The sequence below is a fragment of the Panthera leo genome, chromosome D3 (genome assembly GCF_018350215.1).
Source record: "Panthera leo isolate Ple1 chromosome D3, P.leo_Ple1_pat1.1, whole genome shotgun sequence".
Taxonomy (NCBI): Eukaryota; Metazoa; Chordata; class Mammalia; order Carnivora; family Felidae; genus Panthera; species Panthera leo.
The window spans coordinates 31,719,087-31,746,928 of record NC_056690.1 but is presented as its reverse complement, the minus strand read 5'-3'; the positions used below and the strand labels follow the sequence as shown (position 1 = coordinate 31,746,928).

Below are 27,842 nucleotides of genomic sequence, written 5' to 3'. Positions count from 1 at the left end.
TTGAGATAGGCCTGGATTGCAATGTATTTTCCTGTCAGGACTGCCTTCGCTGCATCCCAAAGCGTTTGGATTGTTGTATTTTCATTTTCGTTTGTTTCCATATATTTTTTAATTTCTTCTCTATTTGCCTGGTTGACCCACTCATTCTTTAGTAGGGTGTTCTTTAACCTCCATGCTTTTGGAGGTTGTCCAGACTTTTTCCTGTGGTTGATTTCAAGCTTCATAGCATTGTGGTCTGAAAGTATGCATGGTATGATTTCAATTCTTGTATACTTATGAAGGGCTGTTTTGTGACCCAGTATGTGATCTATCTTGGAGAATGTTCCTTCTCGTGTGCACTCGAGAAGAACGCATATTCTGTTGCTTTGGGATGCAGAGTTCTAAATATATCTGTCAAGTCCATCTGATCCAATGTATCATTCAGGGCCCTTGTTTATTGGCCGTGTGTCTAGATGATCTATCCATTTCTGTAAGTGAAGTGTTAAAGTCCCTGCAGTTACTACATTCTTATCAATAAGGTTGCTTATGTTTGTGAGTAATTGTTTTATATATTTGGGGGCTCTCATATTTGGCGCATAGACATTTATAATTGTTAGCTCTTTCTGATGGATAGACCCTGTAATTATTATATAATGCCCTTCTTCATCTCTTGTTACAGTCTTTAATTTAAAGTCTAATTTGTTTTTGTAAGTATGGCTACTCTAGCTTTCTTTTGACTTCCAGTAGCATGATAAATAGTTCTCCATCCCCTCACTGTCAATCTGAAGGTGTCCTCAGGTCTAAAATGAGTCTCTTGTAGACAGCAAATAGATGGTCTTGTTCTTTTATACATTCTGATACCCTATGTCTTTTGGTTGGTGCATTTAGTCCATTTACATTCAGTGTTATTATAGAAAGATATGGGTTTAGAGTCATTGTGATGTCTGTATGTTTCATGCTTGTAGCGATGTCTCTGGTACTTTGTCTCACAGGATCCCCCTTAGGGTCTCTTGTAGGGCCGGTTTAGTGGTGACGAATTCCTTCAGTTGTTGTTTGTTTGGGAAGACCTTTATCTCTCCTTCTATTCTAAATGACAGACTTGCTGGATAAAGGATTCTCGGCTGCATATTTTTTTCTGTTCATCACATTGAAGATCTCCTGCCATTCCTTTCTGGCCTACCAAGTTTCAGAAGAGAGAATGGTCACGAGTCTTATAGGTCTCCCTTTATATGGTAGAGCACGTTTATCCCTCGCTGCTTTCAGAATTTTCTCTTTAGCCTTGTATTTTGCCAGTTTCACTATGATATGTCATGCAGAAGATCGATTCAAGTTATGTCTGAAGGGAATTCTCTGTGCCTCTTGGATTTCAATGCCTTTTTCTTTCCCCAGATCAGGGAAGTTCTCAGCTATTATTTCTTCAAGTACACCTTCAGCACCTTTCCCTCTCTCTTCCTCCTCTGGAATCCCAATTATGCGTAGATTATTTTTCTTTAGTGCATCACTTAGTTCTCTAATTTTTCCCTCATTCTCCTGGATTTTTTTATCTCTCTTTTTCTCAGCTTCTTCTTTTTCCATAATTTTATCTTCTAGTTCACCTATTCTCTCCTCTGCCTCTTCAATCCGAGCCATGGACATTTCCATTTTATTAGCAGCTCGTTTATCGCATTTTTTAGCTCCTCCTGACTATTCCTTAGTCCCTTGATCTCTGTAGCAATAGATTCTCTGCTATCCTCTATACTGTTTTCAAGCCCAGCGGTTAATTTTATGACTATTATTCTAAATTCACTTTCTGTTATATTGTTTAAATCCTTTTTGATCAGTTTGTTAGCTGTTGTTATTTCCTGGAGATTCTTTTGAGGGGAATTCTTCCGTTTGGTCATTTTGGATAGTTCCTGGAGTGGTGTGGAACTGCAGGGCACTTTCCCTGTGCTGTCTTGAATAACTTGCGTTGGTGGGTGGGGCCGCAGTCAGACCTGATTTCTGCCCCCATCCCACCGCTGGGGCCACAGTCAGAGTGGTGTGTGTCTTCTCTTTCCCTCTCCTAGGGGCGGGATTCACTGTGGGGTGGTGTGGCCCGTCTGGGCTACTTGCACACTGCTAGGCTTGTGGTGCTGGGGATCTGGCGTATTATCTGGCGTGGATAGGCAAGGTGCACGGGGGCGGGAGGGGCAGGCTCAGCTTACTTCTCCTAAGGTGATCCTCTTCGGGAGGAGCCTTGCAGCACCGGAAGGGAGTCAGACCTGCTGTGGGAGGTGTGGATCCGCAGAAGCACAGCATTAGGTATTTGCGCAGTGCAAGCAAGTTCTCTGGCAGGAACTGTTTCCCTTTGGGATTTTGGCTGGGGGATGGGCGAGGGAGATGGCACTGGCAAGCGCCTTTGTTCCCCGCCAAACTGAGCTCTTTCGTCCGGGGGCTCAGCAACTTTCCCTCCCGTTGTCCTCCAGCCTTCCCGCTCTCTGAGCATAGCCGTTAACTTATAACCTTCCAGATGTTAGGTCCCGTTCACTGTCTGAACACACTCCATCTGGCCCCTCTGCTTTTGCAAGCCAGACTCAGGGTCTCTGCTTGGCCGGTGGGCTGTCCCTCTGCCCCGGCTCCCTCCCACCAGCCCTGTAGCGTGCACTGCCTTGCCGCCCTTCCTACCCTCTTCCGTGGGCCTCTTGTCTGTGCTTGGCTCCGGAGACTCTGTTCTGCTAGTCTTCTGGTGGTTTTCTGTGTTATTTAGGCAGGTGTGGGTGGAATCTAAGTGATCAGCAGGACGTGGTGAGCCCAGCATCCTCCTACGCTGCCATCTTCTCTCCTCTCAATCCATCCCCTCACTTTCAATCTGAAGGTGTCCTCAGGTCTGAAATGGGTCTCTTGTAGATAGCAAAAAGAGGAATCTTGTTTTTTTTTTTTTATCCATTCTGATACCCTATGTCTTTTGATTGAAGGATTTAGTCCATTTACATTCTTGTCATTATTAAAAGATATGTATTTAGAGTCATTGTGTTTTCTGTAGGTTTCATGCTTGTGATGTCTCTGGTTCTTTGTGGTCTTTGCAAGATTCCACTCACAGAATCCCCCTTTGGACTCTTATAGGGTTGGTTTAGTGGTGATGAACTCCTTCATTTTTTGTTTGTGTGGGAAAACCTTTATAACCCCTTCTATTCTTAATGACAGGCTTGCTGGATAAAGGATTCCTGGCTGCATATTTTTCCTATTCAGTACATTGAATATGTCCTGTCACTGCCTTCTGGCCTGCCAAGTTTCAGTAGATAGGTCTGCTACTACTCTTATGTGTCTACGCTTGTAGGTGAGGCCCGTTTGTCTCTACCTGCTCTCAGAATTCTCTCTTTATCTTTGTATTTTGCCAGTTTTACTATGCTATGTTGTGCAGAAGATTGATTCAAGTTATGTCTGAAGGGAGTTCTCTGTGCCTCTTAGATTTCAATGTCTGTTTCCTCCACCATATTAGGGAAGTTCTTAGCTATGATTTGTTCAAGTATACCTTCCACCCCTTTCTCTCCCTTCTTCTTCTGGAACAAATATGATACCGATATTATTATGTTTCATTGAGTCATTTAGTTTTCTAATTCTTCCCTGGTGGTCTAGAATTTTTTTTTATCTCTTTTTCTCAGCATCATCTTTGTCCATAATTTTATCTTCTATTTCACTTATTCTCCCCTCTGCCTCTTCAGTCCTTGCTGTCACTGCCTCCAGTTTATTTTGCCCTTCATTTACACCATTTTAAAATTCATCATGACTAGTTTTTATTTCCTTGATCTCTGCAGCAATAGATTCTCTGCTGTCTTCTATGCTTCTTTCAAGCACAGCAATTAATCTTATGACTCTTATCCTAAATTCTTGTTCAGTTATATTGTTTATATCTGTTTTGATCAATTTTTTAGCTGTCATTTCTTCCTGGAATTTCTTTTGAGGAGAATTCTTCTGCTTCATCATTTGGCTACTTCTCTGTCCCTTATGTGTTTTAAAAGCTTGTTATGTGCCCTGCACCTGTGAGCACTACTATGTTAAAGAGGGTCATATACTGCCCAGGGCCTGGCCTTTCAAGAGGTATTTTTTGGTGTATGTTACTTGCTCTCTGTTGTTGTGACTTTGTTTGCTTTATTGCCCTACTTGTAGTGATGGTTTTGACCCTCCATTAGGTGTGCTTTGATTTGTTCATTGAAGTAGCCTACTACTGCTCTCTGTAAGTTTTCCCCTCAGTGAAATTCTCCTCTCAGCTTCTGTTTGTGTTTTTGGCTCATTCACTCATGATTACTTGATATTAGGTGATTTTGGACAAGTTAATTCTCTGCGAATTTCAGTATTCTTTTTATCAAATATGGATAATGATAGTAAACACTTCATTTGGGTTCTGCTAGTATCTGTTTATTGTGGTTTGAAGTATGGTTCAGAACCAATGGCTAAGAAAGAATTCTTGACACATCTTTCATGCAAAAAGATCAGTGTTACCCTTCTCTCCTCACACCTCACTTGGAGGTACAGGGGTATGTAGATAGCAAATATGGCAGGAAGCCAAGGGTGCCATGAACAGGAGTGGGTTTGGGGACGGGCATTAAGGTTCAGGTTTGGGGCAGGGTGGAGGCTCTGAGATCCCCTTAGCCCCACTGATCATATTGCTAGTGCTGTGCAAAATGAATAGCCATGTGCCATCTTTGACGGTTCCCTCTTTTCATCTGAAACACTTAGATATTTGAAGCTGGGAGGGTTAATACAGAAAGAAGGAGATAGAATCTCCAAGGACAAATCCACTGTAGCAGTGAGCATTGTTTCCAGGTCCTAACAAGTTTACACTATTGGATTAAAAACACTAATGACTCTTTACCTGTGCCAGGGTTTTGTCAGTAGCAGCAACTAGGGCAACTCCTCTTCCTTCTTGTCTCCTTGGGTAGTAATATCCCCTTTGTACATAAGAAGAAACAGATAGGACTTCCCCTGTGGTTGTGGCCTGAGCTAAAAGGGTGGGCTTGCCCCATATGAGAAGATGAGATTTACTCTTGCTCAAAAGTGGTCCAGTTTGGAAGGCAAGGACAAGGATCCAGGCTTTCCTGTCTTTTCATCACACCCAATCCCTTCTGAAGCAGGCCCACCTTACCTACCTGCCAGTGGCTCATGCAGGTGAGTGACCTGGATTACTCATGAAGTGATGAGTTTCTGTTACCCCAGGTGGGTAGGCTTGAGCAGGCTCAGCAGTGGAGAGAATGCTTTGGGTGCTCAAGCACTGGGTGGAGTCACATTGCATTGTTACAGAGAGCTTACCAGATGCAAATGTTTTGTTTTTGTTTTTGTTTTTTCCCAGTAATGGCTTTGTCATTTGTAGTTGCTGCTGTTTCTAGTGTTTATTATAACTTTACAAGCACAGTCATCTGTTGGGTTTTGGGAGTGAACTTGTCATCTTGTTGAGATGAACCTATTATGTGTGCCTTCCCCCCACCCTGCCCAGTGCCATGTGTTAATCCATCCTAATTGATAGATGTGTTCTGTCTCTCTCCTTATCTCTGTTTCTATGTCTGTCTCCACACACATATCCTCATGTATGTACTGTGTGTAATACGTAATGCACAACATATAACATGTATATAATGTGTATATAACTATATAGTTTTCATATATCATGAAGGTATGTTTACCTGTTACTTGTAACAGTCCTTATCAGCTCAGAGTATTTACCTTGGAAGCAGTCTGTCAGCATTAAGTGTTATCTGTTCCCTTTTGTGGTCAACCTGCTGGTTAGTGTTTTGACTTTATGTCCAGGTGGGGTGGAGGGTCAGTGGAGAAGGAGGAAAATGTTATATGCCATAGTTCTTTCTGCCAGAGGAAGCTGTCAGTTGTGTGTGTCCAGCAGTAAATTGGACATCAAAATCACGAATGGAAAGGCCAAGGCTGGCTATAGGACGGTGTACTTTATCCAGATGTTGATGCCAGGCTCATAAAAGTAGGGCATAGGCAAACTGAAGAGCAATGACCACTCACCATCCCTCTAAGAGTAGTTTTGTCTTTTTCCATTCAGTTAAGTATTTATGGAGCACTTCTTACCCCTGGATCCCTGTGTTTGGAGGCAAAGTGATAGGCATTTATTGCCCTCAAGAAGCCATTCAGCCTGAAAGAGACAGAAAACTGAAAAATATGCTGGGATGACAGTTCCTTTTAGAAAGGGCTGCATGTGGCAGGAGCCCCCAGAGGCAAGAAAGAGGCTCAGGTTGGTTGTATGTGTTTATGGGGGAGGTGCTGGTGAGGGCACTGCAGGCACTGGGCTGGCCGTGGCATCTTGTGGAGTTGCTCAGGATGACTGGAACGTGGGATTTGCACAGGAATTGGAGGGAGATGAATTGGGGAAAAGGAGACAGCATCTGGACCACAAAAGGCTCCAGATGCTTCAGAATTTGAACTACATCCTGCAGGCAGTGGGGAGCCACTGAAGAATAATAAGCAGGGAAGCAACCTGATCAGATTGGCATTTCAGAGAGCTACTTCAGGGTTCCCAGATCTTTGGTAAATGCTCTTACTACCTCTTAGTAAATATTGAAAAGGAACTTCATGTTCTATAGATAAATATGCTGTCCTTGAGTGTCTTTTCCTCTGATGACAGGTTTCTTAAAATTTTTTTTAATGTTTATTTACTTTTTTGAGAGAGAGAGAGAGAGACAGAGCTTGAGAGGGGAAGGGTCAGAGAGAGAGGGAGACACAGAATCTGAAGCAGGCTCCAGGCTCCGAGCTGTCGGAGCTCAGCTCATCAGGCACAGAGCCCAATGCGGGGTTCAAAGTCATGAACTGCAAGATCATGACCTGAGCCGAAGTTGGATGCTTAACCGACTGAGCCACCCAGGCGCCCCTCTGATGACAGGTTTCTTTTAAATAAAGAGTGGGATTACACAGTTAGACCGCCTCTCTCATGTCTTCTGCCTCATCTTCAAATCAGGGATAATTGTGAAGATCATCACTTTCAGACCAGCCATGCTGGCTACCCAGAAGCAGGGCTCAGGCTTGGAACTGTGGGGGGTTCTGGGGAGATTTTGAGTTCTTGAGATTTTTTCACTAGAATATGTCTCCATTAGTATGGAGTAGTTAGTGCATGGACATTTTTAGTATTCAGCCAACACAATAATTAAATTCCTGATTACAAGTGGCCTTTCACACAGGGAGCTGTGTTGATGATCTGTGTTAGTAGCATAGTATTCCTCAGTAGGAAGTGAATGTTCCTTGAGGCCTTGTGGCCTCTGCTCATGTAACAGTGGGCACAGAGGGGAAGAGGTGAAGGGTGGATATGGAGAACTAGAATCACTGAGAATCTAGGCTGGGATTGAACATGGTTACCACTGAGCCCCATGTGAACACATTATTTGAAAACTAGTTTTATTGCTTTTATTTACTTGAGTTGACTGTGTTGACTGTCCTTAATGATTCCCATTATGATGGTGCTCAGTATAATAGTAATACTAGTAAGTGCCTGCTCTATGTCAGGCATTTTACATGGACCCTACATAGTTTAGTATTTGTATCACTCCTATAAAGCACAATAGTAAAAATGCAAAAGATGATGCTCTTTCCATTTCCTGTACTGCCAGAGTGGCTGAAAGAAACAGCTGGGGGGTGGGGGGGGGGAGCGCCTGGGTGGCTCAGTTGGTTGAGCATCAGACTTTGGCTTAGGTCATGATCTCATGGTTCATGGGTTCAAGGCCCGTGTTGGGCTCTGTGCTGACAGCTCAGAGCCTGGAGCCTGCTTCAGGTTCTTTGTCTTCCCCTGTCTCTGCCCCTCACACTCTGTACATTCTCTCTCAAAAATAAATAAACATTAAGGAAGGAAGGAAGGAAGGAAGAAAAACAGCTTGGAATGGTCCAGGGAGCTGGCCATTTTCTGTGACATCAGATCGTACTTTGTTTTTAGATGTAGGTCATGTCTCCTTCATGGTTTTTGATCCTTCTACCTTTTCTTATCAGATTATGTTAACAAGATTTTCGATTGAGCTAGTGTTGTTCTTGAGACAGCAGTGGGAGGTAGAGACGGCTGCAGAAAAGACTCTCCCCTTTGGGATTAAGTGGCCATGGAAATTGCTGCCTGTGTTCATCTTTTTTTTGTTTTGTTTTGTTTTAAATCATCATCTATTTTTGAGAGAGAGACAGAGTGCAAGCCGGGGAGGAACAGAGAGAGAGGGAGACACAGAATCCGAAGTGGGCTCCAGGCTCTGAGCTGTCAGCACAGAGCCTGTCGCAGGGCTCGAACCATGAGATCATGACCTGAGCCGAAGTCGGACGCTCAAGTGACTGAGCCACCCAGGCGCCCCTGCCTGTGTTCATCTTAATTTGATGCTTCATGGGAACAGCATACGGAGAAACTGAGATTGAGGACCCAGGTCTGTGAAACGTTGCTGAGACACGAGATGGTGTCTACTGTGCTCTAAGATTGGGGCTGTCTCCAGAGGCATGGTGTTCCATACCCTGCTCCTCCTGGATCCCAAGCCACAAATGTATATCCTCTCTGCTGTGTCACTTCCGACTGTCATAGTTTCCTGTATGAACACTGTAAGTAGTGACTGGTATGCCTTCCACTAGGCAGATTGAGTCTGTGAGAACCCAGATTCAAGGAACTGCTCAATTAGGGAATAAACATCTTTTTACTAATGCATATGCTTTTATTTATGAGGAAGATTTGTTATAGGATCCCCTAAAACATCAGGAATTTCTCTATTGTATCTAAAAGAGCCTGGGATCTAGGCTCTATTGTATCTAAAAGAGCCTGGGATCAATTTTATGCTCTGTTCTAGGCCCAGCTCTGCATAACTTTTGGTGATATCTGAGCCATAATTTCTGTTTATGTGGGATGAGTTGAACTGGATGATATCTAAAAGCATTTCCTATTCCCATATTCCACAGTTTTGTTCAAGTGTAAGAAATTAGCCTGGTTCACCATACAGTTCATCATACTATTGAATTTAGTAGATATTTCCATGTGCAGTGTCTGAGGACACAATTGGGTAAGGCCAGCCCTAGCCCTCAGGAAGTTCTAATGAATATGTTCACTATGTACTTGGTCTTCATAGGGTAGACCTGAAGATCGTCCTCTCTACCAGTCATATTGGTGGTAAACATAAAAGATGGTAGTGTCTTTTTCCCGTTTAGCCATTTTTTACCTCCCCTTGAGAGGTGGGGAGGATTTGTTTGTCAGCAGTATCTTTTGCTGAACATTAAACTAAATTCTGAGGGAAAGTGCAAATTACAAAGTCTTGCCCTTGGGACTATTAGAATCTAGTGAAGGAAACAAGATAAATGCAATAAAGCACAAGACAAGATGCAGAGAACACAGCCACAACAAGTAATTATTGTATGTTAATTACTAGCAGCTGTACAGGGCTAAAATATAAGTGCTGGGAAATGCTAGAACATTTAGGAAGAGTCCAAGGAATTCCTTAGGGGTGACTGAAAAATGGATACAAGACAGATCCTGCAGCCTTTTTTTCTCTTCCCTTACCTAAAGCTATGGAGAGGGTGTTGAATAAGACATTTCCTTCAAACTACGGAGTTTATAGTCTAGTCCGGTGGTTTGTAAATTGTAGCTCAGGGCCACATCCTGGCTAGCACTTGTTTGTGTAAATAAAGTTTTATTGGAACATATCACACTTATTTGTTTATGTGTTTGTGGTGGCTGTTTTCATGCTGTGATGATAGAGGTGAGGAACAGGGACAGAGACTGTATGCCTCGCAAAGTCATTTACCATCTGGCCTTTTGGTGGAAGTTTGTTGGCCCAGCTCCAGTTTCTTCTTCATGTAAACACAAAGTAAACAAACACATGTACACACTAAATACCTACAACTGATTCTCTGGCTAGGGTCTCACAGACTAACAGATTTCAGTGGAGCTGTATTAGCACAACTCTGCATTTATTCCCAATTATTTTTATATTTTTTAATGGAGCATTTAACAGCTCACACCCTTTTGGCATCCTCCACTGCAGCTGTTTAATTTGTTATTTTGTGTGTGTGTGTTTGTTATCTTTGAAGCAAATGCAGAAATCCCTCATTATGACTTTATTTTCTTATCATAGCAGTTGTAGCACTCTGGCTTCATGTGCTTTGGGAACCTAAAAAGCAACTGAGTCTCAAACTAACTCATGGCTTTTTTTAAAGTTTGTGTGTGACATTATATATGCATGTATAAATAAATATATGTATATTTTTGCCTCATTGGAATGAAAATGTGTCACAGACTGTATGTGCGAAGTTTTCTTTGGCTGCCTGCAGGACTTACAGGACTCTGCAAAACGCTGAGCTCTCTTTGTTACGTGTGTGCTGACTAATCAAAGAATTGATCTTTTTCCCCATTTATATTTTTAGAATCAGAAGATTGTTTTTCAAGTAAGCTTGTAACATAATTCAATGATTTATAGTTGAATTCTTTGTTCATATTTTAATTTCCAAAGATTAATGTATGTTATGCTTTTTGAAGAAGGAGATTCAAAATGTATTTAATGAAACAAACTGAAATAGCTCCCTTTTTATACATAGGCAAAATGGAGATTTCTTAAAATAGAAAATCAGTGACTTGCTTTTGAATAACACACTGGCATTTTATGTGGTTTAAAGCTATTTTGTGGTTCAGTATAGAAATCAACATTACTTTTGTATTACTCTTCATACTTTTAGCTGAAATGTGGAGCCTACTTTTACTCTGTACATTTTCTACTAGAATAGGGATTTTAAGGCTAGCTGAATTATTTCCTTATAATTATAGAGTTTTTCAAAATTATCTCTTATTTCTTTTAAAATAACATGTGGAGTTTCATTCTTCTTTGATAATATATTCTAAGTATTTCATACATTTTTCACCACAAATTGATCCTCAGCTATGTAGAATTTGCTTTTTACCTTTAGAGAAATCTGATTTGGAGGAGACAAGCATGGTTCCCCTGAGGACTATACCTAAAATTTGACTATTTTGTTACCATTTTATCCATGTAGGATTGTCCCTGGAGGTAGTGGAAACAGAGGGATGGTAGTATAAAGCATGACTCAATTCCTGTTTAGCCCCCAACACCAAGCTGTCTGTCTTAGAGGCCTTGCCTGGGTGTGGACTGATGGCTGAAGATGGGAATAAGGTGCTCCTGTGGGAATGGCTGCAGTCTCTATCTTTGGTCAGTTGAGAAGTTTCTAGAGCCAAACTCACTAGAATCTGGATTCTCACTACTCAGATGTGGTTGAAGTAGTAGAATCATCAGTATCCTCTGGGAGCTAGTTAGAAATGCAGAATCTCAGACCCTTCCCCAGACCTGCTGAATTGGAATCTGCATTTCACCATGGTCCCCACAAGATCCATGAGCACCTTAAACTTTGGGAAGTTCTGGTCTAGGTCATTGGTTTCCCAGAATGGCCAACTATTAGAATCACCTCTGGAGCTGATTAAAAACTACATAATCCTGGTCCCAGCTCCTGAGATATTATTTCATTAGGTCTGGGATGATCCCGCTGCCTAGCCAGACATGGAAACCACTAGTCTGAAATGTATTGCCTCTGGTTGGTGAAGGAATGTTTGAGAAGGTGAATCACCTGCTGAGTGGGTGTCTGGAGGTTTGCAGCTGCTATTGGTGTGAGGTTCCCTTTCTCTAGACTCCATCCCTGAGTGGAAATATCATTCTTGACGAGACCATGGAAGCCTGCAGGCCGTTGGACCAGTGTGCCAACACTGTCTGCATCTCCATCTGATGGGAATGGAGATTTGCAGGCAGTCTAGCTACCCAGCCTCCATTCTCTTCTCTTCCAGTTCCCATGGAAACAGATTGCAAGAAAACTGGGCATGGTGCTATCTTTACCCTGTTTTTGGCGATCTGAGGTCTGTTTCCATGGGAACCAGTAAGGAAAGGATGGTAGTAGAGTAGCTAGACTGCTTTTAAATTTCAATGGCAGCCTTCGTCCTCACTATAAAACCCTCTTTTGCCCAAGTTTACCTCTAGGCCAGGGGCCCGTGTGTCTCTGAATGTTGCTGTGACTCATCTGTGGGGGGAGGTGGGTGGAGAAGGAGGAGAAAAGATGGAGCTCTTAAAATATCCTTGAAAATGCCTATCATTTCCTTTTCTTCCAAGAAGCCATTTTTAGGTGTTGGTATAAGTTATTTAAATGTCATCTTTAGCTATTATTTCTTGTATGGTTTTATTGAACATAATAACATGTTTTTATCCAAAGGAAGTGAAGAGATGAGTCACTTCAATAGGAGTGATTTCTATGATGTGGGGAATCCCTATGGTTAGTGGGTGTGCAGTAAATATTGACTAGTTCTACATGTTGGGGTAGGAATGAGGGTGTAGGGTGAAGTGGGGCAGATTAATAGGGGTCATGTGAATGTTTGGGTTAGATGGGGGACTTTTCTCCTGTGGTCAGGACAAAGTGAAATGTCCCTGATGTTGACCTATTTAAGTATTCGGAAATGAGAATATTGATTTCTAATCTAACAGGCCCTAGATTTTAACTCTTTGAGAATTCAGCCACGGAGTGGAGCTGAATGGGTCCCACTGAGGTTCTCTATTTTTCTTATCCCCTACCCTGTCCTTTTTTTTTTTTTAAACTCTCTTACAGTCTTGTCAACTGACCTCAACTTCGATGCATTTTCTAAGGGTCAGACAACCACAGGTAGTGTCATTCCTGCCCTTCTTCGCTGCTTCCTATTATTGCCTTAACCTTTTTTTTTGAGAGCCTGTTAGATTTTCTGGTGCCATGTACATACATTTCCTATATTTTCTCACTTAGTCATTGCCATTGCCTTACTGTTATATTAATGCCCCATTTGACAGATGAATACACTGAGTCTTACAGAGATTGTATAACCGGCCCAAGTAGTGTGTAGCAGGCTACTCAGCAGAATTGTCATTCTAAGCTCCTTCTGTTAGACCCCAAAGCTGTGCTTACTTCTCTGAGCACAGCACGCCCACAGAGTGAGTGGCTGTGTCAGTGCCAAGGGGTATTGTAGAGCTCCTGACTGTAGTAGTTCATCACTTAATGGGAACCTGTCTTAGCACTCAGCCCCACCCTCTCTATCATTTCTTCCAACCAACCAGCCCAGATAAACAGGCAGCTTCATGCTTTTTGATATTAGCCTTGTGTGTTTACATTTGGGTGTTTCCTATTTTAAATTTATTTGTCAATATATTTAGCTTTTAGGTCAAAATGGACAAAATTTAGTTTTGATGATTACATGCCTCCTTTTGAATATTTGGGGGAACAGTGGTCTAGAGAGAATATTTTGGTGAGAAGCAGCAATAGGAGGAACAAAATTAAATCCTCATTCTTGCTGTTTAAAGGAACTCATTTACTCACTAGACCATGGGAAGGTGGGAGTGGGGTGATGTTGTTGTACACTGTGGAAAAGTCTCTTCCTTCCCTCCCATCTTATGTTCTCTTCCTACCTGTGCCTCCCTCCTACCCTCCTGGGGACGTGGAAGCAGGAGGTCCGGGCTTCTGTCTGAAGAAGCTTGCTGAGGGCTCCCAACTGCAGATTAGAGATTAGAATGTGCCCAGAAGGGAAGGGAATAAATAAGGGCTAGATTTCGAGAAGGAACATGGAAGAACTGAAAGAAGATGCTATTTTAAATGCGGAGAAAGTCGCCTGTCAGGCTGGCGAGGTCCATGGTGTACTTAGATCATGAAAAGCCTCACAGACACTGTGTAGCTAACTTTGGCAAGTGATGGGAACATGAATAGTGATTTCAGGTTTTGAATTTGGTAGTTAGAATTTCCTCTTTCTGCCAGAGTTCTGCAGTTTTCTTTGGTGGCAGAATTCTCTTGTCCAGATCTGATGGTGTACATATAAGACAGACAGACTGACTCAGCATCGAGGATGCTGGGTTGAGTACACTATTCAGAATGAGATAGTTTCTGTAGCTGCCAGGAAGTGCTTCTGAAGCTGAGCAAACTCAGCAAACTTGCAAGCACCTGGCCTCAGGTGCTATGGGAGACTGCTTCCTGTCACACTGGGCTTGTGGAGGGACCAGTTCTACACTGCAAGAGGGCAGGTTTCTACTGCCCTCTGGGCTGCTGGGTGGGACACGCAGTACCTGTCTGTAGTGCTTTCCCCCATGAATAACACTGGTTTGCTTTTACTGTGTAAGAGCACACGCATAGGCCTTTGTTACCAAGGCAGCGGAAATTGGTCTAATGAACTCTTTCTGCTTGGCTGGAGGCCTCCAGACACACAGGGACAGGGTTTGTGTAGTCCCATTAGTTAAATACCAGGCAGCCTTTCCCCTGAATTCTCTGTCCCCTTCAACAGCTGCTCTTCAGGACAGATGCACTTTCATGGCTCTGCCTCATCCAGCCTTCCAGGAAGACGTGAAACTCTATCAGTGTTTCCCTAATATATGTGGAGTCAGGCACTGCTTGTCAAATGGCTTGGTGTGCTGGGGCCTCTCACAGATGTAGCGTTCATTATTGTGCGTAACTGTATCACCGAGAGCTCGTTTGTCACACTCTCAGACTGGTTGCTGCCGGTGACATCAGCTCCGGGGCCAACCTCAGACAGTACCATTTTGTGTTATGTCCTTCAGACATCTGCTGAAATGTTCATCTCCTTGAATTTCTGTGATCAGATTAAGTTGTTCCACCAACGCTAACTGACTGGGCTAAATGAGTTCTGTTTCCAGAATTTGGTATGTCTCAAATGACAGCTTTCCAGTTGAATTCCAAGTCATTCTTGAAAGGTTGCTCTCGAGATTATCTTTTCACTCTCATATGACAACATGTGTTTTCTCTAAGGTACTCAGGGAATCTATGATCTTAGTAGGATGGTGTGTGATCCAACACATATCATTTTTCTGGTTTCCTTAAATGATAGAAACAGTACTGTGTTGAGTGGAAGTTTAAGTTCTAAAAGGATATGGGATGGGTCTGTGTCTATGTCTGCTGTGCTGACAATAGGAAGGAACTGTCTTCTCTTTCTGGATGTAAGTGGGATTCCCCTAAATTTTACTGTAATGGGCATATTTAGGCCATAAGGAGTCTTTCTGCCAGGGCACAAATTGCTCAACAGTTGTATGTATGTGTGTGTGTGTGTGTGTGTGTGTGTGTGTGTGTGTGTCCATCCCACAGTTGCAACTACATTAAATTGAGCAGTGGAGTTTGCTGGCCACTAGTCAGAGTGTCGCAGTCCCCAGGTGTTGGGGAGATAGATGCCTGTCAGGTGTTCACTATACATCCCTCTTCTCTCCTATCTGTCCCAGATGATATAGACTTTTCTTTGGAAATATCTTAAGAAAAGTATTGTCAAAGTATTTCTATCCAACACAACCCACCTCAAACTGGATATTGAGTTGTAAAAAATTATAAAGCAGAGGGGTGCCTGGCTGGCTCAGTCAGTAAAGAATGTGACTCTTGATCTTGGGGTTGTAAGTTTGAGCCCCATGCTGGGTGTAGAGATTACTTTAAAAAGATAAAATCTTTACAAAAATGATAAAACAGAAAGTTTTCTTTTTTCTAAAGGAATATATTTTTCAGAAAATGAATACAAGCAAATAAGACAAAACTATATAATGAAAGTTTCAGCATTCCCTATGTGTTTTGATTAAAGATGCAAATGTGGAGCTGGCTTGGAGCTTTGTAAACAAGGGATGTTTAGGAAACCTTTGCTAATGCAAGTGACTGAAATTATATAGATCTTTCATTTCTATAGGGAGCATTGGCTCTATTATTGATCAATTTTTATTAGCTTTTAAAGTGTTGGTGTTTCTGTTCCAAAACCTGCTGTTTCATAGAAGAGAACTGGATTTATCAAGCTGTTGGGAGGGGTTGGTAGGATATCCTCGTGCAGAGTTTAATTCTTGGGCCTTTGGGAAGCTTAAGAAATGAACATTAAGGGCTTAAGAAGTTAGCACTTTACAAAGGGAACAAACCAAATGGGGAAAACGATGGAATAAAGTCAAATTGGAAGATTGGACCCTGCATGATTATTTTCTGGCAAAGAGATGTAAAATGTTGGTTAAGTTCATTTATTATTGTCTATTGCTGTTTTTTAAATTTGATGTTCAATATGAAACATGAAAAAAATTGAGTATCAAGAGGCTCTTTTTCCTTTTAAAGGCAAGTTTCTTTTTTGTCATTTTTTTCTTCTACTATTCTACCACATTTCATACCAAATATCTCACCCACACATTTTGTCTAATTTTGTATCCTTTCCCCTGATCTTTCTGTTATTAATTTTAGCTCATATAAAATGATTTTAAGCTTAGATTTTTATCTATTGAGAACTTTAAAAAAATAAATCAAGACAAATCAATTGAGGAACTATGAGATAAAATCCATTTTTTGTCTCATTAGGTCAATTAGAAACTGGAAAAGTGGGGGGGGGGAATACTCTTTAAAGACATAATTTATCAATCTGCTGAGGGGAGTTATAATCACTGTAGCCACTATTACTTCTTTACCATTTATTAGAGACCAGTATTCTGTGTATGTTTCCTCATTAAATGTACAAGAATTCTATGAGGTAGGTTCCACTGTTAATTTCATTTTACAAATGAGGAAACTGAGGCTCAAAGGGGTTAAGTAACTACTGAAATCACACATAGCCTAGAATGAGGTGAACCCAAGGCAGTCTGACTCAACCTGGACTTTTGTCCTCTGGCCTGTTGGTGTATAAAGCTCTCATTTGAGTGTCTTTTACATAGTGGAGGGGTTAGCACTGTCTGGGCTCCAGACTTCTAGTTGGAACTTCTCTCACAGAATGCCCTCTAGGCTTTGAGTGCCCTGTGGCTAGCAGCCTCTTTGTGTACCATGCGTCAGGACTTTGTGCAGCCGATACAGAGCAGAGGTAGTAAGAGTGACAAGGGGTGATCAAGCTGAAGCTCATATGTGATTCAGTGCAGTATAACCTGTATTTATTGGACACCTGCTGTGTCCTAGGCCTCATGGTCAATGCTGAAGATACAAACATTAGCAAGAAAAAGTTTCCATTAGGAAACAGCTCCATAAACAGCATAGACACCATGGGGACAGGAACTTGGTTTGTTTTGTTCACTCCTGTTTCCCCATCATCTAAAATAATACCTTGCTAGAGTAATATCCACAAAGAGCTATTGAAATACTGAATGAAAGGATGCAGCTTGTACAGTATTCTGTAGGACAGAGAGCAGGGCTTGTCTTAGGCAAGGCCTAGGTGTTGTATGGAAGGCTGCTGTTAGCTGGGGCAGGGAGTGGCTTGGTGTGGGGAGTGCATATGGGCAGGACAAACACTGTTTCATACAGATAGCTCCTCAGTCCTCACTCTCTCCTACTCTTACCAAAGAACCAGAGGACAGCTCCTCCTCCTTATTGCTCACACTTGTTAGCTCCCTGTGGGAGCCCATTTTTCTTTGCCTGTCATGCCCATTGCAAGCTAATTTTATCTGAAGACAATTGGAATGGGGGAGACTGCTAAGTGTGGAGCATCTCAAGCCCAACTCCCTGGTGTGGCCAGTCTGTACCCCTTGTACCAGGCATGGAGGGGTAACCATTTCTCATGCAGCCACCTTCTGCTTGCCTGGCGTTCACAGCTGAGGTGACCATGATGTGCTCAGACTGTGTCAGGTGACCTTCAGTGCACATTCTGATTCTGTACCAAGCTCCCGACCCTTCCTTGACTTTTCTTTTTAGCACATTGGTGTTGTGGTGTGGGCCTGGGAAAGTGGAAAACTTCTCAGGATTCCCTGGTCCCCATTGGTAGTGGTATAGGTGTGTACCACATCCCTTTTTCAGCTTCTTCCTTTTGGCCAGTTTGTGTGAACGGGAGAACTTGGGAGCTTGGGCCTAGACTGATACCTGGTTTCATTCCCAGCTCTGCCTTTATCATCACAGTCACTTTCAACACATTCCCTCTCCTCCATGAACCTCAGTCTCCTCCATAAAATGAAGGGGTGGGATAGACGACCTCTTGCTTCCTTTGCTCCTAGATAGCATGAGGAGATAGTTACAGACTTCCTGATTCACTAGGGACACTATTTGCTTATTTGGGGGGGGGGGACTTTCTCCCACCTGGTTTGAGTAGAACCTCAGACTGTAGTCCTTCGGATTTATCAGGTGTCGTATTTGTCAAAGTGACATTTTAAAGGATGTTCTAATATAATTACTGCGTTTTCCAGTTTGCAGCTTGTGTATATATTTGATTTTGCACTTGTTTCCTAAAATGCTGACCTAATTATCTGGAGCCCATCAAGCTTCCCAGAGCTAGGATGTTTTTTTGTTTGTTTGTTTGTTTTTAATTTTTAAGTTTACTTATTTAGAGAGAGAGAGCATGTGTGCACACACACGAGCAGGGAGGGTGAGAGAGAAGGAGAGACAGAATCCCAAGCAGGCTTCACACCGTCAGCACAGAGCTCGATGTGGGGCTCGAACCCATGAGCTGTGAGATCATGACCTGAGCTGAGATCAAGAGTCGGAGGCTCAACCAACTGCGCCACCCAGGTGCCCCTTTATAGCTTTTATAATACAACTTCAAATTGTTTTATAGCCCCGAATCATAGAAATTAAAAGTAGCATGAAGGATCTATAATACCCAACCCGGCCTTCCCTGGTTGCAAGCAGCTCATTTCTCTGACTTATTCTCAGACTTGGGTTTATGTGCAGATTTTCTGTATTTGGTCACTATGTTCTTTTCATACACATTTGTCCTGTCTCCCTTGACCAGAGACAGGGCCACAGCGGAATATTCAAGGGGGACTTATTCAGAAGGGACTTCAAGTTTCATGTCTTCACTTCACAAATGAGAAAGTGTGAGTTTGACAGGCTGAGGGACTTGACCAAGTTCTGTAAGTGGGCCCAGAACCAGGGGAAGGATGTCCTATCTGGTGTTGTCTGCCCCATGGCTGCCTTGAGGGCAGGGGCTGTGTTTTTTCCAAGGACATCCTTTTATGCTATTAGGAAATGTTGAGACATGGAAACTTGCCAAGGTCCAGATTATCTGTTCATGAGGTTGAGGAGCTCATGTGGGTAAGTGTGACATCTCTTTCCCAGGGTGACACCTGATTCAGACTCTGGTTAGAAACAGATCCTCAGGTTTCTTCTGTCTACTTTTTGTCACATCTGTCTCCCTGAAAGTCCATTACCCCTTTAAACTTAAGTGAACCAGCCAGTAGTTGAGATTTTTTTCCCATAAGCAGTGACTCTTCATGTATTAATTTTCATGGTGTGTGTGTGTGTGTGTGTGTGTGTGTGTGTGTGTGTGTGTTGTCAAGGTTAGAGCTGTCTCTTCATTTCTCAGTGGACTTTCTTCCTAGGACTTATTTGGTGATTAGAACAGTGACAGATCATCAGACATAGGCACAGAGCCTCAACTCTCAGAGTCTTTTCGGCCTGGAGCCCATTGGGCTGCTCAGTCTAGCCATCACCTAGGTAACCGACTCTAGGCCAGTGAAGCAGTCTGTCCACAGTGAGAGGAAATAAAAAATGAAGCTGCAGTGTTTATTTCTTATGCACTACAAATTTTTTGAATGTTGCTAGATTTTTAAAAAAGTTTGTTTCGCTTTCTCTTCTGGGTTTTGGCCTTTGTGCCTAGTGTATAACCCTAATGTTTCCTGAATTGCATATGCCTATTTTTGTAGTGTAGTTTTGTGAGAGCTGTGAGCTGTTGAATGCAGTTAAGTTTTCATTCCCCAGCGATTTCTAGGAGGACTGCATTTCATGTAAGTTTTTAGGAATAAGTGGTAAGGCAAAAACATTCTACAACTTATTTGGTTAGGTTTTGTGGGTGTTCATGTTTTAAAAAAATGTCCCTTCCTGTAGGGATGTTTTTCCATTTGGTGTGCTCTATTTCCTTAGTAACTGTTGCTCTGTTGTGGGAGGGACTTAATGACATTTTTCAAGTGCAGTATTGAATTAATTTACTTCCTGGTTAGGCCTGTCCATCTTTCCAGTATAAATAGAATGTGTGTGTGTGTGTGTGTGTGTGTGTGTGTGTGTGTGTAAAAGACAGGATGATGGTAGCCTGCTTTCTGTAGCAAGGGATCTTGAATGTGTGACTCAGGATGACTCTGTGATCTTGCTAGCTGAGTAAGTTGCCTCTCTCTCTTTACTCTTTCTTTCCTTCTTTTCTTTTCTTTTCTTTCTTTCTTTCTTTCTTTCTCTCTCTCTCTCTCTTTCTTTCTTTCTTTTCTTTCTTTTCTTTCTTTTCTTTCTTTCTACTTATTTATTTCCAGTATCCTATCCTCTACTTGATAGGACAGGACGTTCTGTGAAGTGAGTAGGAATGATCACTGGTAGTCACTGCCTCATCTTTACCGGTGGGTGGTAGGAAAACCATTTCAGAGAACCCTCCCAGTTCAGAGGCTCTGAGCCAGCCGTGCAGAGTAGTCTCTCAGGAAATGCTGCCTCTGTTCACTGCTTGGGGTGGGTTTGTTTTGTAAGTGTTTGCTGAGCTCTTCTGTGTGTACCCCTCCGAACACCAATGGCCTTCATCCACTCTTCCATTCATTCAGCAGAACAGGCATCAGGCAGTATCTTAGCTGCTGAAGGGAGGTGGAAAGTCAGTCAGTCACTGTCCTTGTCCTCAATGCACTTAGAGTCCAGCAGGAGAGATGGGTGCTAAGTGATCAGGACCCCTGCATGCAGCTGTGACTATGGCAAGTGCTGGGAAGCTGGGTAGATAGGCTGGGAATTTATCCTGGGGGATGATCATGGAGGCCTCTCTGGCCAGGGTCATTTGAGCTGTGATTGGAAGGTGAGAAGGATCATGAGCAAGAGCCATAGGAGAGGGTTAGATGGGGAAAATGGGTGAGACCACCATTTGTTCTGTTTCTCTGCCTTTTTTGCTGATTCTTGGTTGGTTGTTAAGCCGTGAAAGCAGATGTGCTTTGCTTCTCCTAATTCTGGGTTCTAGTCATCCACCTCTGTTCCCCAGCCTGTTGGGTCATCTGACACTTTCTTACTGAGCGTGATTGGGTTCCTTGCCCTGTCCTGGATGCATGGGTCCCTCACTGAACAGAACAGAGTCTTCAGGTCCTGGGCACCCTTGCTACTTTCTTGTATATTTCTACAAAAGGAATATGTGTTAGTGGTTAGGAAGAAAACAGTTTATGGAAGTTACAGTTTCATTTTAACTTAAAAATTGTATTTATGGACACTGAGTATATGCAGGAATTTGAAAGTTACTCATTAACGGTATAATACTGTGTTCCTCTGGTCTTTATTAGTTTACACATTGCCCTAAAAGTTCTGACCAATACCATTCCTGAGACCCCAATTTGAGCTGTTAGACACCTGTCACCATACTTCTCTTTTAGAAGTAAAGTTAAGAATTGGTGAGCGTGGGGGTGCCTGGGTGACTCAGTTGGTTAAGCATCCAACTTCGGTTCAGGTCATGATCTCACAGCTCATGGGTTCAAGCCCCACAGCGGGCTCTGTGCTGACAGCTCAGAGCCTGGAGCCTGCTTCAGATTCTGTGTCTCCTCCTGTCTCTGCCCCTTCCTCGCTTGTACTCTCTCTCAAAAATAAATAGACATTATAAGAATTGGTGAGTATGATGAAGATGGTAAAAGGAAGAAAAGAAAAAAAATTGTTGTTTGTTCCATTTTGGTCCACATCTGCCTCAGTCTTTTCCATAGCCATTTGAAATGTGATATAGGATAGCTTGATTTTGTTTTTAAAAAGTGAGGTAGCATACCTTTTGCAATGAAACAAAATAAAATAAACAGAAAGCCCACGATAAAGTAACAACAAAAACCTCATCACGCTTCGTTTGTCTCTGAGTTTAAAGAAAAAGAACAAATAAAGTCTACTGTTTCTGTGCATTGAAAGCACCATAGCAAAGGGCAAAGAAAATAGAGGTTTTATAGGGGCAGGTGGTTTTGTTTTTTTCTGGCACTTCCATTTCCTCAAATTGATAGGTATAGTGCATGTGGTTAGTTTACTTTAGAAGTTAGTGTAGGCCGTTAGGATGCTCACACTGTGTGTGTTGGTCATTTTACATGGAATGTTTGAATTCAGAGAAAAATGTTTTGTCACATTTTCAAGCACTTCAGAACTACCATTTGCATAAATTATTTTAATTGGAATAATTTTTTCCACCTATTCATTAAATTTAAGGACTTGTGGTACACTACACCTTATTAACTGTGATTGTTACTGCAGGTACATGAAGGCAATACAATTGAATTTATTAACATAATTACAGCACTTCATTAATACCTAAGGTCTTCCTTATAGCTAGTCTGCATTAGTGATGTTTCCTTTACTACTTTATATCTATATTTACAACAAGAGGGCTTAACAGAGTGTTCTTTTCTGTTATGTGCCATTTTCTTAAATTATTTTTCTTTCCTCTAGTTTGATGGTGAAAAAGAGGAATAAGGTTATATTTTTGAAAGATCGATATGAATTGATTAGAGTGAAGTGCTGATAATGGAAAAAAGATTTTTCTCTAATACTGGAGAGTCCTATTTGGATTCTATTTTAAAAAGTCTCATCTTTGGGCTTCTAATGTTCTTGTTATTAGTGTTGCTTCTTGTATGCTATAACAACACTAAAGTATCTGAGAAATATTTTGTAAAATGCTTTTATATTATATAATGGTATGTAATAGGTAATGTAAAATTTCAGATTACAGTTGCTTTTCCTTCTCACTCTTTAAAATATTGTTATAGGCCTTTGTTTTCCCCCTTGAGAGTCATTTTTTAAAACTCCTCAACACAAGTCATTCTAGGAGTACTGACAGCAGTGGATAGGAACCTCAGACCTCACTTCCAAGACCTCAGGAATAAGCTTGGGAAATGGGTTTCTTCTTCAGGGTACCTGTGAACTACAAGTAACTGAGGGGAAGACATTTGAATATTGTATGGCCTTTGTAGCCATTCTTAGAGAGGCTCGGAGCAGTGAATACTGTCTTCTTTTGTCTTTTTTTCTGGGGTGCAAGTAGAAGGTACCTCTGCTCCCTGCCCCTTCACAGGCACTCAGGAAAAGGTGGTGCACCTACCGCCTCCCCAGAGCTCCTCCAGTGCCCATAGCGTAACCATGAACACTGCTCTGGGTAGTTTTTTCTTTTTCTCCTTTTTTTGGCCTCAATGGGTCTACTAAATTTCATGTTCCTACAGGTCATCAGGAAAGTGATCTCTTTCTTTTTAATTTCAGCAAGGGGAGAGGCGAAGCACAGAGAGCAGCAGATCAGACCATACTGAGCTCCCTTAGAGCGGCTGAGACCCGTGGAGGATGCTGGCTGCCAAGTGGCTGAGGAGGGCCTCACTCTAAGGTGGGAAAGCAGGTCTCAGCGGGACAGCTTCCTCTGCTCCTGGGCTCACCATGGCCTTCACTCTCTGGCTGGACGGCTGACGTGACTGTGTGCCCCAAGTGTGCACGCTGCTGGACTGGGTGCCGTCCCAGGTACCACCTGCTCTCAGGGTCTGGGAGCAGGACAGGTGGGCATCAGATGCTACCAAAAGCCGGACGGGGCAGAGCCATGGACTCCGACAAGCTAAGATGGAAGTGACCTGAGGCCTCGCCCAGGCAGTTTTCTCTTGACAGGATAGCTTAAGAGTTGGAGCACAGGCTTGTCTGGGGAGCAGTATGCAGGAAGCTGGTTTTCAGGCCACAAATGCTTTCACAGGTGAGAATTCTCCACGCTTAAAACTTTATTTGAACTTAGTTGGTAGGTAGTAAAGTAACAAACAATTCTATAAAATGAGTATGCATTTATGTTTATGAACTGAAGACAATTCAGAATCAAGGGGCTCAGGCTGCCATGGTGACTGATTTTGACAAAATAATAGTATGTTTTTCTTTTCTCTAAATAGAAATTTGAAAAAGCATTTGACATTATATGATTCTACTTTTGTCGAGTAATATGGCACACACAATATTCTGCAAGTCATTGTTCTCTAAAGGAAATATGTCACTTGCAGAGCTATGCATAGAGGATATGTTTTTCTTTACAGAGGTGGGAAGACTCTCTGAGGGAATAAAGTTATTGATGATGAGTGACTTCTCCCTCCCCATCTTTAGTTTTCCTTCTCAGATTTATTTGTGTGCAAATGGTGGTGGGGGTGGGAATTCTGCTGAACTAACCACTCAGTTGAGATTCTTCTCATGTAAGTGAGCTTATGGAGAAGCCCCACATCACTATTTGACATTGCTTTGCCCACTGGCTGCCAGTTTGAACATTTTGCAGGGAACCACTCAGTCTGGCTGACGCCCCAGACCCATGGCCTGAAACACAGGGCCTTTTGAATTTGGGTCCTTGTTCCTTGTCAGATTCACTTAACATCCCAGGCTTCTGCCTCCTTATTTATAAAACGGGGGCAGTGAAGTTAAAGAAACTGATGGAATCAAGGAGAAACATTTTTATATAAGAAGATAGTTTTTTGGGCTTTTTTTTTTTTTTTAAGGAAAGATGGTAGTATAATCACAACAAATGACCACATTCTCTGGTCCTATGAGTCTTAAAAGTTTGCAGCATTTCAAATTCTGTGGAGAGAGCAGGTCAGGTTGTTGTGTGCCTGGAGAGGTTGTGGCTCAGCCTGAGGGCCACACAGAGTTGGATTGGGGCTCTGCCCTCTCCCCTGATGCGAGCTCTGCTCTTGGACAGTCATTGAGCTTTTTTCTGTTTCCCTTTGCTCATTTCTAAATGAAGATGGACACGGACTCAACTGTCCTGCTCTGGGGAAGAAATGAGACTACCTATGTGAGTGCTGAGTATGGAGTTCGATCCTTTCCAGACCTTGGCTCTTTCCTGACGTGGAGTTACAGGGTTGAGCCTGGCTGCCCAGTCCAGTCCTTGCGCTCTGTGCTCACACTTTGAGTGAGCTCCTTAGACTGTCACCATCTGCGTCTATAACATGGGAGCCTTCATCTTGGGGGCTGTGCTGGGGACGGTCCTCTTGGGGTGGTAACAGCCCTTTGAAAATGAATGAAACTGTATTTAAGTGTAGATTCAGAAAAGCATACAAAGTTGAGTGCTTTAGACCATCTCAGACTTCCAGTCTGGCTGATTGGAAACCCTGCCCTCCTGTCCTCCCTTAATGGGTCCACTTCAGCTGTTTCAGTCACTTGAGCTGCTCCTTCATGGAATGTCACTTTCTCTATTCTGTGTGAAGGGTAGCATACAGGGCATACCTCTGTGAAGTGGCCAGACCCTTCAAACTCTTCTTCCCCACTCCCTGGAAGACATCTGGGGAGGAGAGGCAACCAGGAGGTGTAAGGAAAGAAGCTCCTAAAGCGATTCTGAGAGGAAGAGGTAACAAAAAGAACTGGAGGAAGAGCAGCACATGGTTCAAAATGCAGACTAGCCTCGTCTTCACGCTCCTCAGCTGTTTCAATGCCTGCCCAGGAGGTGAAAAGCTCCTGTAGTTGTTGCCTCCCCCTGCATGGCTCTTGAGACTCCTACTTTACTGCCATTGCCTTCTTGGGCAGTCAGCCTTTTAGAGGGGCCTGACCAGGGAGTGGAGGTGAGGGGGGCACCCCATTGGATTCTACACACAGTCTCTCCTGAGCCTGACATTAGTCTGCCATGGTTCACAGTTAACAGAGTTGTGTCCAGTCCTCACCAGTTTCCTCATTTTCTGAGGAAAAATGAAGACATCCCCCATCCTTGTCACGATCCCAGGCCATCTTGAGCCTGGGGCCTTGAGACAGTTGGTTCTGAATAATGGAAACCACTGGGTTCTGCCTGGAAAATTCACAGTAGTTAGGACAGTGCCTGAAACATGAAGGCCCGAGAAAATGGCAGCTGTAATTATGACTGTTACTGCCCTGGTTATGGGCACAGGACCATGGTCACCTCCTCCTACATTTGTTTTTAGCCACCCTCTCAAGGGTCCTCCCCAGTTCATATTTTCTGAACTTCTTTTAAATTATAATTTACCGAAGAACTGTATTTCCTTACAGATTTGACCTCTTCCTAGTTGCATCAGCCTACCTGAATAACAATCATATTGGTAGTAGTAGTAAAATAATATCCATGGCCAATATCTTAGAGAGCTTACCTGTGTGTCTGTGCTGGTATTGTTGATGCAGGGGCACACTCAGAGCCAGCAATTAGACCAGGCTGGTGGCCTTTTGAAATCTCTTAGCCCTGTATGCAAACTTGGCTGCACATGCGGGTCACCTGGAGAGCCTTACCACTGCCTGGGTCTCCCCCTCAGAGAGTGGGGTTTAATTGCATCAACTAGCCCTGCTAAACCAGGACCTATAGTCTAACAAGATCCCCAGGTGCTCGGTGCATTTGAAAGTCTGGGCTGTGAGAGCCAACACTGTACAAAGAGTGGTGGTTAGAGTTTAGAGGAGAAGGTGGGTTGGGAGAGTCAGTACTTGAAAAAAGGAACTGACTTGTCCCATTTCCTCAACACAGGTGATTGAATAATCTGCACATTCTCAAGGAAGCTGTTGATTGTTGGATATTAGTTATAAGAGCCAGGCGCACGAGTACCTGTAGGACAATGGTTTTAGTGCCCCACTTTTCTCTAGGGAAATAACCAGTGATGGAATAAAGGAGATAGAAGTACCCAGCCTTCTCTGGAGTGGTCCCTGTGGAGTGGGCTCATCATTTTTATTTTTTGCCTGCTCTTCTCATCTTTCTTTCCCCACCTGGTTGGTAATAGTTACTTATGATGTAGGATGAAAGGGCCGATCCTCTGTCCCTGCCCAAGCAATGCAGTAAGCTGTAGTCTTAGAGGTGAGTCGGAGGCTGGTGCCCACCCACTTAGTTGGTTTGCCGTTCTTATGTTTCTTGACTTTAGACTTTTCTTATCCCAGGACAACTAAAGGTGCTGATGTCTTAGTTTCTGGAATTGAAGATACACTGATTTTGTGGATTTTCTAGGCCAGTGGAAAAAAGTCTTGCCTTCGATATTTGAAATGGTGAAGGGGTTAAAGCACTTGTCCTTGGCTTTAAATCTTGTCTTAGAGTGTGACAAAGTCATTATACAGTTAACCATATCTCCACTTAAAAAAATGTGTTAGTTTATATTTTAGGTTTCAATTCCCTTGGTGATGGGAGTCTGGAGGGCTCAGGATTCCTATTAAAGAAGTACTTAGGGGCCGCAGTCTGGCCAGGAGGGAAGCCTGGTAGACCAGTATGAGGCTGTGTTTGCATGGCAAGCCCACTGCTTGTTTTGCAGTGAGTGCAATTACTGTGACGGCTGGTGGGAGCTTGGAAGCCCCTTCGTCCCCATGCCATTGCTGGTTTGCCTGTGTCTTTCAAATCCCCTCTTACATTTTGCTTCCTGTGTGAATATAGGTGTACACACATGGATACATATTGCAAATTCATCCTCCTAATTATGATTTCCTATTCTTGCATATGAGAATTTACACATTATTGTAAGTTTTCTCAGCACATGTAATTTGGAAATGATTTTAATCAGTTAGGTACTATTTTATAACAAAAAAGACTTAATTTTCTCTTTTACAAGTAATACCTATTCATTGTAAGCAAATTTGGAAAGCTCAGACAAATTGCAAGAGAAAAATAATTACTCATCCTATAGCCTTGCCATATGAAGCTTTCCACTGTTAACATCTGACTTACATCTTTTCCATCTTTTTTTCCTGTGTACATTTCTTCCTATAAACTGTTTTTATAACATGTGTTCACTTTTATAACCTGATCATTCCCCTTTAACATTATGAGCATTTTCTTTAGAAATATGCCTTAAAATTGCTACATCATATTCTTTATGTATGTGTACTTGAATTTTTAAATTGTGCTTTTATTATTGGATATTGAAGATTTTGACAGCTTTTGCCCTTATAGATAATGCTTTGATGAACACTGTTGTGCAAAAAGCTTTTCTATGTATTGGGCTATTTTCTTAGGTTAAGGTCCCAGAATTAGAATTATGGAGTTCAAAGATGTGAACTTTATTAAGGTTTATGACTGAATTTTTAAAAGATTTTATTGTTTTTAAACAATCTCTACACTCAACGTG

The 27,842-nt window shown here is 42.5% G+C and overlaps 1 long non-coding RNA gene across 2 annotated transcripts in view; it reads left to right on the top strand.

Moving 5' to 3' along the window:
* LOC122203403 overlaps positions 1 to 23,531 on the top strand; it is a 181,727-nt gene extending 158,196 nt beyond the window's left edge. For both annotated transcript variants that reach the window (XR_006195162.1, XR_006195161.1), the window contains exon 3: positions 23,053 to 23,531. This is a non-coding gene — a long non-coding RNA (uncharacterized LOC122203403). The remainder of the gene's footprint in view (positions 1 to 23,052) is intronic.
* The last annotated feature ends 4,311 nt before the right edge of the window (positions 23,532 to 27,842 follow it).